This window comes from Lynx rufus, unplaced genomic scaffold (genome assembly GCF_022079265.1).
Source record: "Lynx rufus isolate CCGP_SWC_20201006 ecotype Redwood Valley unplaced genomic scaffold, mLynRuf1.p SCAF_7, whole genome shotgun sequence".
Lineage (NCBI taxonomy): Eukaryota > Metazoa > Chordata > Mammalia > Carnivora > Felidae > Lynx > Lynx rufus.
In genome coordinates this window covers 84,853,744-84,863,437 of record NW_025814889.1, presented here as the reverse complement: position 1 = coordinate 84,863,437, position 9,694 = coordinate 84,853,744, and positions in this window count along the sequence as shown.

Sequence of the window (9,694 nt, the reverse complement as noted above, 5' to 3'; positions counted from 1 at the left end):
TTTTGGGAGACACGATGTTTCAGGTAAAAAAAAATATACAACTGTTGTTTGAATTACTATCCAGCCTTGCTATTTGAGAATCAGTCTCTGGGATAAATATCAAAACAAACACATAATGCCTCCACAGTAAACCTAATAAGAGATTTCAATTTCTGCCTCCTTCAAATATACATTTTTGGTGGCATCCTACTCTTAGTCCTCTGGAGGAGTAGCTTTGATATAAATATTTTTTAAAAAAGACTGCAACACAAAGAATAATGGCAACAAATACATAAAGACAATGGTGGCATTCTTGAACCACTTCATTAGGGCATATCCAACTTTGGTATTTTGAGTCACTTGCGTGGTGATATTGTTTCAGGCATTGTGAGTGGAACAAATCTGAATACTACCATTATCACAAGTTTTCACTTACTGAATATTTATACCTTACACAGAACAAAGTTTCACACAGACACTATTTCACAACAAACCTATGGGTTAGGTATTGTCATGACCGCTTATGGATGAAGAAATTGAGATTCCAAGAACTGTAATAAATTGCTCAAGGTCATACATTTGTAAAAGACAGATCTGAGATTCGAACCCAGGATGTCTGATTTGGCACACTGCCCTCTAAAGAAACCAGATGTCATGAATTCCACTAAGAAAACATGTCATCCCACAGTGACCTTACCTTAAAGATCACCTAATAAGACCACTCATTCTGTATTCAGGTGGCCATAAAATTAGACAGTTCATGCTACATTTGCATTTTTCAATCTATAGGCTTCACACACAAAAAAGTAATACTTAGAATTTTAAGTCTGAGATTCTGACAATTTTAAGTTCACACATACAGGGAAAGAGGACTCAATTGAGCTAAAAACATAGTGATCTTCGATCTAAGCAATTTCACTCAGAAAGGAGAAAGATCTTTTTTGGAAGAAAAGTCTGTTAGAAAATGAGATTGAAGTTCTTGGAGCAACCTTGCTATTTCAATGTTAAAATGGTGTAAAGGAAAAGAACTGCTTTTGAAACTTGGATATTTAGAAAATGTTCATTTAAATAAAGATGTTCAAGCTACTATGACTCTTGCCTCTGAGAAAAGGGCAACAGTCCAAGAAGAAAGAAAGAGAAAAGGAACAAAGAAAGGTGGACAAGATGATGAAGAAGAGAAAGAATGAAGAGGAGAAGAAGGAGAAGAAATGAAGTGGAAGGGAAGGGGAGGGAGAGAAAGGGGAGGGGAGGGAGAGGGAGGGGGGAGGGAGGGGGAGGGGCTAGGGAAGGAAATTAGGAAGAAAAGGAAAAAGAAGGGAAAACAAAAGAGATTTAAAAAGCAAGAGTGGCTCATTAACCTTCACTTTTTTTTTTCCATTAGTCTTTAAATTTCTGTCAAGTAGATATCTACCTTTGTAGATATCACAAAGGTATTTTATGGAGCATATTGTTATTTTTGATATGGTCGGAAGGTAAACTACGTGAGGTCAGATATTTATTTCTTTACTTTTGTTTGCTGTTTTCTCCCCAGCATCTAGACAGCATCAGGCCTTATAGATGACATTCCTTATGTTTGTTGAATGAATGAATTTTCAGGTTGTCAAATACACTAAGGAGAGGTAGTCAATTGGATAATCTATGTCTTACACTGAATAACTTAGTAGTATAGAGAATAACTGTGTGTTGACAGAATGAACTTTTCTGAACAAATACATCTCAACTAACATCTAACATACCAACTCTGGAGATATTTCAGAAATGCAATGGATTATCAAAATTTGTGTCCGGGTAGATTCCTACCTACCTCCTCTCAGAAACTATTACTTCTGCCTAACAGGGAAAATTTTCTTGATGCAGTTAAATGGAAGCAGGTATGAGTTTGATTAATTTTTTTTTAAAAATTCCAGTTAGTTACCATACAGTGTTCCATTAGTTTCAGGTGTACAATATAGTGATTCAAGACTTCCATACAACACCTAGTGCTCATCACAAAAAGTGCAGTGCTTAATCCCCACCACCTATTTAACCCATCCCTCCACCCTCTCTGGGTTTGATAGTTTTGAATGTGAAAAAGTTCTAGTAATATGTCCAAGGAGAGAGTCAATACGGGTTTTGGTAGCTTCTGCTTTTTCCTAGCTTATCCTGGAAAAGGTCAGAATGTCTTGGAGGCACTTATGTGAATAATAGCCACCACCACCCCAAAATATATGTATATAAAAACAACAAAGCAATGAAACCAACAGCAATCATTTTATTGAGCACTTATTAGATGCCAGGAACTGCTCTGATCATTTTCCATCTACAAACTCATTTAATCCTCAGAGAAGTCCAGTGACATAAAGACAACCTGATGTCTTTTTGAGTCTCTTGATTCCTTTTCTTCATCTCTCACCATTGGAGCTACAAGGATCTACTTATGAGGTTGGTAAACTCTGTTTGTTGCCTGTTTCTCTAAATAAAGTTGCTGGAAAATAGCCACACCCATCCATTTATGTATTGTCTATGGCTACTTTTGCATTAAAAAAGTAGTGTGACAGAGATCCTATGGCTTACAAAGCCAAAAGTGTTTACTATCTGGCCATTTATAGAAAAGTTTGCCAACTCGTGACCTGTGCAGAGGAATTCAGGAAACTCTTGCTTTCTTCCTTTCTAACTCTCTGGAAGTTTTGCCTCCATTTTTGTTTCTCCATTCCCCGCTTCTGCTGACATTTTATTTTGGAAAATTGGCTTAAGAGTAAGGGTGCCGACTTCAGAACCAGAGTGCCAAGGTTCAAATTCCTTTTGCCCTATAACTTTGGCAAGCCTACGAGACTCCTATGTGCTTAAATTGTGTCCTCTGTGGCTACTGCTACCATTTCTGCCACACTACTGCTATTTTTGGCCACTCTCCACCTCCATCTCTGTTATACAAAAACAGAAATCTCAGGGACTAGCAGTCCCTGTGCTTGCTGCCAAGATGGAACTCCTGCTGTCCTTCCACACAAAACCAGAAACCGTGGGGCCTCACATTAAGCTTTCCGTCTCCAGCCTTTTATAGGGGAAGCATCTCCCAGGAACTAAAGGTACTTGTGGATACTGTAGCCAAGCTGGATGGGGAAGGAAACCAGCCTGAAACAGTTCCCAGGAACATTGCTATGCTCACACCGCTAGCCTCCCTCCACTAGGAAGCCTCCTGCTGCCCAAGGGTCTGCTGCTTGAACTTCCCCACATACCGTGTCAGCAACCAAATCGCTGGGCAAGGACACTGAAACCTTCTATTTGTGTCTCATGGAAAACAGCATATAATGGAATGAACTCTAACGTAGGAGTGAAGTTGCCTGGATTTCAGTTCCGGTTCTACCCAAAAGCACGTCATGACCTTAAACTATCCCTTTAATTTTTCTGTATTTTCCTCTTCTCCCTTCCAACATCAGGCACACTAGATCATCTCTGAGGTCCCTTATAACTGTAGGATTTTTATGATGCTATACAACCCAGAACTGACTGTAAAGGGCACTTAAAACTTGCCGAAATGGAGTCTATTCAAGCAGAATTTGACCTGCATTAAAGTCATCAACGGCCCAGCTTCCTGAAGCAATGGTCTTTGTCCTAAAGAAAAGAGGCTAATTGGTCACCCCCTCTGAGAGCCCTTGATATCAAACAGGTTCAAACATAGTGGAGAAGGAAAAAATATAGCTCCCATAGTCTTTTTAGATCTAGGCCAACAGTTTCTTGAAAAGAAAAAGAAATGACTTACTTTTCTTAGCAATAATTTTTACACCTCAAGCTATATTTTAACATAAGCTTCTAGGCTCCCAGCAGAGGAAACATATATGACAGCATACTGGAGGAGTTTAAATGTCAGATTTATTCAATGTTTTCAAAGCAATAGCTTCAATAAAAGGGGGAAGAAATGCATCCAAGGAAGCCTTTGTGGGGGCAGGGGAGACAAAGATGAAAGGCTATTTGGTTGCATGAAGAAGAAAAAGACAACATGATGATCTGGGAAATGAAAATAAGGTGAAAGTGTAGATGTTTGAATTTGATGACATAAAACAAAAATCCCAAACTACTCTTGATACATATGAGAAATCTTTATTTTTTATCCTATTTCGAGAGAACAGGATTGAAAGTATTGAATTTTGGGTTGTGACACATTCCTCAAATTCCATCCTGAATGATGAATATACTGAGCACAAGTATCTGGCCCTAAATAATGTAAAGAAGCCTTTGGGCCCATGTTCATGGACCACATTGATCAGTGATACACCGGAGACTATATTTTTCAGGTACAATTTCAAGAGTGCTTTCAGTTCTGTTTAAACCTCTTTAAAATGAAAAAGAGAGCAAAAAAACTAGTCTTTTGTTTTTGTAATCTATCGAGTCCAGTAAATGAGTCCTTACAAATGGATTCATAATGCTTTTTAAAACCGTTTATTATTGAAGTGTAGTTGACATACAATGTTATATTAGCTTTAGGTGTATGACAGATTGATTCAACAGTGTTCCATACAGTGCTCAGCACTCACCATGATGCGTGCGGTCACCGTCTGTCACAACACAACATTATCACAGTATTATTGACTATATTCCCTATCCTGCACTTTTCATCTCTGTGACTTATTTCTTTTAAAACTGGAAGTTTGGGGCGCCTGGGTGGCGCAGTCGGTTAAGCGTCCGACTTCAGCCAGGTCACCATCTCGCGGTCCGTGAGTTCGAGCCCCGCCTCGGGCTCTGGGCTGATGGCTCAGAGCCTGGAGCCTGTTTCCGATTCTGTGTCTCCCTCTCTCTCTGCCCCTCCCCCGTTCATGCTCTGTCTCTCTCTGTCCCAAAAATAAATAAACGTTGAAAAAAAAAATTAAAACTGGAAGTTTGTACCTCTTAATTCCTTTCCCCTCTTTTGCCCATCCCCTCACTTCACCCCTTTCTGGAAACCACCAGTGTGGTCTCTGTATTTGGGTCTGTTTCCATTCATCTTTTTTTTTGTTTTTTAGATTCGACATATAAGTGAAATTGTGTGGTATTGATCTTTCTCTGACTTATTTCACTTAGCATAACACCCTCTAAGTCTATCAGGTTATTGCAAATAACAAGATCTCATTCTTTCTCTATGGGTGAGGAATATTCCATTTTATATATATACCGCATCTTCTTTATCCATTCATCTATCTGTGGACACTTGGGTTGCCTCCCTATCTTGGCCATTATAATAATGCTGCAAAAAACATAGGGGTGCACATATCTTTTTGAATTTGAGTTTTTGTTTTCTTTGGATAAACACCCAGGTATGGAACTGCTATAATGCTTTAAAGTTTGTTTTAACGTTTGTTTATTTTTGAGAGACAGAGGAAGACAGAGCATGAGAAGGAAAGCAGCAGAGGAAGAGGGAGACATAGAATCCTAAGCAGGCTCTGGGCTCTGAGCTGTCAGCACCGAGCCCGACATGGGGTTCCAACCCACGAACCTCAAGACCATGACCTGAGCCGAAGTTGGATGCTCAACCAATTGAGCCACCCAGGATCCCTGCTATAATGCTTTATGTTAAGCTATAATGCTTTTTTTAAAAGAGGACGTAGAGATTCTTTAATTTGGAATGTTAGGTGGAGGGGGTTTTAGGGAGAAGAAGTGACAAACAGCAGAAAGTTCTTATTTATATCTTTATCTAGGGGACAGGTCTATATTTAAGCAGTGTGCCTGCCACTCAAGTAGCCTCTGAAGGGCATGGCCGTGCCCAAAATAGAAAGTCAACCCATTCATGAGTTGAGAAGCCATGGTGTGTTAAGTTTCACTGCCCAGATTTTACCAACTCCGGACTATTGGGCTTTGTAACACACTCACAAAGCTCGAATTTCTTGAAACACATGCAAACACATTCAAAAAGACAACTTTCAAAACGTCATAACAATGACGAGCTAATTATAGTCTAACAATGACTCACATCATCTATGAAAGAATCCATGATTTAACCCATCACTCACTTGGTGGGCCATCAGCACTGCACTGAGGTCTTATGTGAACAGTACCTGAGAGACTGAGGTCTCCTCTTGCATATTCCAAAAAACAAGTGCTCTAGATTTGGCCCTGGCTGGCCCACATGCCGAGCCTCCTACTTACAATCCCACTGATGTGTACCCTCCTTACAGCTGGATACATAAGCTTCTCAATCCCACATTCATTCAACAGCATCACCGTGGCAATGTGTATACTCACTTGTAGCCAAAATAAATTTTACACCTTGATCAAAATTAATTGGTGTAAAGACTTCACAGTGAGCCAAAAGTGCCTGGGAATTCTGAGAGGTAACCACTGGGTGATTAAAAAAAATATATATATATATATATATATATATATATATATGTTAATTCTATAGACTTGAAGGTTAAACAATTGAAGATTGTAGGGTGCCTGATTTTTACAACCTGAGTTTTAACCGAGGCATACACAAATATACTTTGGCACATGCTACCCTTTCCAGACCCGTTGAGATTTAAATCATATTTTTAAGGATAGTGTTAAAATGTTTACTGCACGATGTTTCTGGTCCATGCCTATTTGGTTTAGCTACTCTGTGCCGCAGCAATTTTCATGATCATTTTCCCTTTCAGAGCTTTTGTAGTAATTTTATGTTCATCTTTCGAGATGCTGCATTGTGCTCTCTTTCAGCTAAGTGACTTGGATCTCACAATCAGCTGGAAAAATTTGCCCTTTGTATCTGTCAGGGTTTGGAAGGCAGAGGATAGCACCACGGGTTGTTAATGAATGGGCTAGAATATATGGTGTGGCATTTAAGTGCTCGTTTGTATCAGTCTGGTAAGCTGATATGCCACCCAAATGTAGCCCCACTTCGGCTGTCGGCACTGTGGCCCAATATCAGAGTGATGGTAGGGTTTTCCTAGAGGACCATGTGCCTGCCAAACACAGACAGGGCTTCACAGTTCTGACCATCTTTTCATGTAGTCCCTCTTCCAGCAAGAGCCTGGCACAGAAGGCAGGGCTTGCAACTGGCACTTTGGGTACACTGGGCCACCAGAGGCAATGAGCACCTTTGACATTTACAGTTTGGTCTAAACTCACAATTGTAGTAAGTTACACGAGTGGAATTCATGAGGGACCAGCATGCAGATATGCAGACCATCTCAACGGAGACCTCCCAGGAGTGTCAAGGTTTACAAAAAGAAATAAATGCATTTGGAAGCCAAGAATGGTTCATGGAGTATGAGAGTGTGTGTGCTAAACGCGTGGAATCCTCAGAGGGAAAAACACAGCCAGGTATCTGAGGCAGAACTGGAGTGTGCCCATGCGTGTCAGGGGAAGGGATTTTTATCTTGAATAGGCACAGCCAGCTTAATATGAAACTTGCATCCACAGTTTGCACCAAACTCCAGACGTTCATAGCTATCTATAGAACCAAATGCTTTTTTATTTGACTGGCTGTTGAATAAGTAATAAGAATGGCAGAACTGTGAAAATTGGTATTTTCTGACTATGAAGGGAGCTGATCCTTTCTCATCTCTCTCTCAAAAAAAAAAAAAAAAAATGAGGGGCGCCTGGGTGGCGCAGTCGGTTAAGCGTCTGACTTCAGCCAGGTCACGATCTCGCGGTCTGTGAGTTCGAGCCCCGCGTCAGGCTCTGGGCTGATGGCTCAGAGCCTGGAGCCTGTTTCCGATTCTGTGTCTCCTTCTCTCTCTGCCCCTCCCCCGTTCATGCTCTGTCTCTCTCTGTCCCAAAAATAAATAAACGTTGAAAAAAAAAATTTTTTTTAAATAAATAAAAAATAAAAAAAAAATGAGAGGAGAAAATGTTCCCTTATTCCTTGTTCGTTATTATAAAAGAGAGGCATTTTTGTTAAAAAATTAAGAATGCAAAAATGTAGGAAGAAGGATATAAAAGTTACCTGTCATTCTCACCATCTCCAATAAACTATCAGTAGTTTATTTACTATCCTTCTAGTGTATTCTCCATATGTGTGTATATGATTAATTTAAAATATATAAAATACGAAGTACAAAAATATCCAATCTGCTTTTATTTGTCCTCAACAAAAGATTGTGATCATCTTCCCAAGACATTCTTCCACTGCTTTTTTTTTTAATGTTTATTTTTGAGACAGAGAGAGACAGAGCACCAGCTGGGGAAGGGCAGAGAGAGAGAGAGAGAGAGACCCAGAATCTGAAACAGACTCCAGGCTCTGAGCTGTCAGCACAGAGCCCGATGCAGGGCTTGAACCCATGAACCACAAGATCATGACCGGAGCCGAAGTCGGACGCTTAACTGACTGAGCCATCCAGGTACCCCCCCACTGCTTTATTTTTAAGTGCACTTGGTATTCCAGGATAACCCCACTGCAATTTACATAACCTTATACTGCGGACATTACGTTATGTCCGACTGTTTGGCTACCCCAAGCAATGCTGTAATGAACATTAAGAGGAGACATAACCCTTAAAATTGGTTCCACTTTGCATATTTCCAAGCACTTTTTTTGCTGTTTTCTGCATTATAAATTAACCATGCATCCACCTACTCACCAACCACCTAGTTTTCTTCTTTATCTGGAATTTTACTGATGTCCTAATATGGAAATAACAGGAAATATTTGAAGAGATGTCACATAGAAGATTTATAATGGTTCTGTTTTCCCCAAGAATGGAACCAGAACAAATGGTGGGAAGGTCCAGGACAAATATCCACCCAACATGTGAACTTTGAAGCAATGAAATAGGTCAAGGTGTAGAATGATGAGTTTGCACTCCTGATTTTCAAGTGGGGTTGAAAAGATGTCTGTTGAGGATCTTTTAGAAGGGATTCTTATTTTGGATGGGAAATAGATTAGATCAAAATTTGTTAAGCTTTCTGTTTGTTTTTAAAATGGAAATTTTCCTGCAAATTTATGTGAACCGTTCATACACAAGAGCAGCATTTTATTAGCATAAATGTGATTTAATACATTCAAACTTTTGATACTTACTAATCATGAAGTCAGTTGAGAAATTTGAAAACTGGTGGTCTCAAATAATGTTTAAAACTTAGGTATCAGACATATGTGGGCATATCTTTACTTTAATAATTTGCAAATCCATAAAATACAGGTTGAAAAAATTGTTTTCAATAAAACAATTACAGACTCCTCGAACTATCTCTGCAAACTTACGGTTTTGTGAAAGGAAGACTAAAACCAATGCACTAGACTCTCCTTTAGAATCTATCTAGTTCTAAGATGCTAAATTTTTGCAAAATTTTGAAAGGATTGAATCTGTATGATCCAGTTTCTTGATTTATATATTGCTGTATTTTATGCAGTGATGCATTCATTGACAGGGTGTGTGATGATTGGAGAGTATACGTGGACCATTGTTTTCACATTGAGGCAGGGTGTGAACTTGGGATCAAGAGAAAGCTGGAGTAAGTTTGGACTGGCTCTTTTTAAAAATTTTTTTTTACATTTATTTTTGAGAAACAGAGTGAGACAAAGCGTGAGTGGGGGGAGGGGCAGAAAGAGGAGACACAGAAGCTGAAGCAGCCTCCAGGCTCCGAGCAAGCGGTCAGCACAGAGCCCGATGCAGGGCTCGAACAACAAACTGTGAGATCATGACCTGAGCTGAAGTCACACGCTCAACCGACTGAGCCACCCAGGTGCCCCCAGTTTGCATTGGTTCTTGAATAAAGAGTTCAGGCTAACAAGTGTGGCATGGGGAAAGGGCTCAGGCAGCAGGAATCAAAAGATACATAATGGGAG